Below are 2,738 nucleotides of genomic sequence, written 5' to 3'. Positions count from 1 at the left end.
GCAGGGGAGAGCCAACCCTCCCCTCCTCCTCCCCCTCCCCTCCTGCCCACCAATAGGAAGTCAGCTGCTGGTTTCCATGGTGATGGCGCTGGACTGGTGGGCTGGACCAGCAGGCAGGGTCGGGACAGAGGGATGAGCAGGTTCCTCATGGGATGCTGGCCCAGTGCCCCCAACATGTGGCCTCCCACTCCTCATCCCCAACCCCCCCACACACACTTTCCAGGATACAGAGGCAAGGGGGCTGCAGACAGTCCTTCCCACATCGGCCCCAGCCGAAGACTGTTAGAGACAGAGACACGGAGTGGTATGACAGATAGACAGAGATCCAGCCATGGAGAAGGGCAGGAATAGAAAAGACGGGGTTCGAGATGAAACAAAGACAGAAATCAAGAGAATAAAAACAGGAAGATAGAAGCAAAAAGACAGAGGTAGAAATAGGCTGAGAGAATTGCTTCAGCTTCCTCCTGGCACACTGCATTTTGGGGGCAACCTGGCCATCTAGAGCCAGCAGGGGAGTCCACATGGTCTGTTGGGGAGGCTTTGCCGCAAACTGTGAGGAAGTTCGTCTTCTGTCTAGCCTTAAGCCTTTTTGCTATGGGAAAATGGCTTTTGGGGACAAGGATGTGGAAACTCCCTCACCCACGAGTCAGCCTGTATGTGGGGGCAAGGGCCTAGATAGAGTCCCCAGAGACAGGGGTGTTGGGAGATGTCTCAGGGAGGCAGCCCCTGTACCCTCTGAACCTGGGACTCAGTCCATCTGCACACAAGCCAGTCTCGGCCAAGGTCAGGGGCCCTCATGTGGCGCCGCTGGGGAATAGCAGCAGCAGCACTAAACCACAGGGCCCTTGGCCACAGGCTCCACCCAGGCCAGAGTTGATGCATGGCGAGGAGATGACATCCTCACTTCCCTACAGCAGTGTGTAGATCAATATGTATCACTACATGATGTCTGTCGCTGATGTTTATGTCAGGGTGTATACGCATGCCATTGTGTGCATGCATATGTGTAGCATGCGTATACAGTCTTGCGCCACATAAAGACCTTTCAGTCAATGATGGACCGCATATACAATGGTGGTCCCATAAGATTGTAATGGAGCTGAAAAATTTCTCTCACCTAGTGACATCATAGCCATCATAACATCATAGGTTTTCATTAATAGAGACCAATGTTCATGGTGCATTATCTGCTTACAAGCAAATCTATGGTGAAAAAAAGAAACAAACAAGCAAACCACCATGGACATATTTGTGAAAAGAGTGATGCCTCCTCAAGAAGAGCCTCAGGCAGGTTCCAGAATAAGGTACTGTTATCATATCAGATGACAGCTCCATGCATGTTATTGCCATCGAAGACCTTCCAGTGGGTCAAGATGTGGAGCTGGAAGTCAGTGATATTGATGATTCTGACCCAGTGTAGGCCTAGGCTAATGTCTATGTTTATGTCTTAGTTTTTAACAAAAAAAAATTTTTAAGTAAGAAATAAATTAAAAAATTTTTAGGGGGCCGGCCCCATGGCCGAGGGGTTAAGTTTGCACACTCTACTTCGGCGGCCCAGGGTTTCGCTGGTTCGGATCCTGGGCGCAGACATGCCACCGCTCATCAGGCCATGCTGAGGCAGCATCCCACATGCCACAACTAGAAGGACCCACAACTAAAGTATACAACTATGTACTGGGGGGCTTTGGGGAGAAGAAGAAGAAGAAAAAAAAGATTGGCAACAGATGTCAGCTCAGGTGCCAATCTTTAAAAAGAAAAATTTTAATAGAAAAAATCTTATAGAATAAGGACATAAAGAAAACATTTTTGTACAGCTGTACAATGTGTTTGTGTTTTAAGCTCAGCGTTATTACAAAAGAGTCAAAAAGTTTTTAAAAATTTTTAAAAGTTTATAAAGTAAAAAAGTTACAGTGAGCTAAGGTTAATTTATTATTGAAGAAACTGAAGTATTTTTAATAAATTTAGCGTAGCCTAAGTGTACAGTGCTTATAAAGTCTACAGTAGGGGCCGGCCCCGTGGCCGAGTGGTTAAATTCACGCACTCCACTTAGGTGGCCCAGGGTTTCGCTGGTTCAGATCCTGGGCGCAGACATGGCACCGCTCGTCAGGCCACGCTGAGGTGGCATCCCACATGCCACAACTAGAAGGACGCACAACTAAAATATACAACTATGTACCGAGGGGTTTTGGGGAGAAAAAGGAAAAAAAAAAATGATGTCTACAGTAGTGTGCAGTGATGTCCTGGGCCTTCGCATTCACTCACCACTCACTCTGTGACTCACCTGGAGCAACTTCCAGTCCTGCAAGCTCCATTCACGGTAGCTGCCCTATACAGGTGTACCATTTTGATCTTTTATACCATATTTTTACTGTATCTTTTCTATGTTTGGATACACAAATATTTACCATTGTGTTACAGTTGCCTGCAGTATTCAGTACAGTAACATGCTGTACGAGTTTGTTGCTTAAGAGTAACAGGCTATACCATATAGCCTAGGTGTTGCTTAATGACAGGGATACGTTCTGAGAAACGTATTGTTAGGTGATTTTGTCGTTGTGTAAACATCACAGAGGGTACTTACACGAACCTACATGGTACAGCCTACTACACATCTAGGCTATATGGTACTAATCTTATGGGACCACCGTCATATATGCGGTCTGTTGTTCACTGAAACGTTGTTATGCAGCATATTACTGTATATTTATCTCTGTATGTGTGTGTGGGGCCATTGTATT

Source organism: Equus asinus, chromosome 13 (genome assembly GCF_041296235.1).
Source record: "Equus asinus isolate D_3611 breed Donkey chromosome 13, EquAss-T2T_v2, whole genome shotgun sequence".
Classification (NCBI taxonomy): Eukaryota; Metazoa; Chordata; class Mammalia; order Perissodactyla; family Equidae; genus Equus; species Equus asinus.
The sequence above is the reverse complement of the archived record's forward strand: the minus strand, read 5'-3'. Positions refer to the sequence as shown.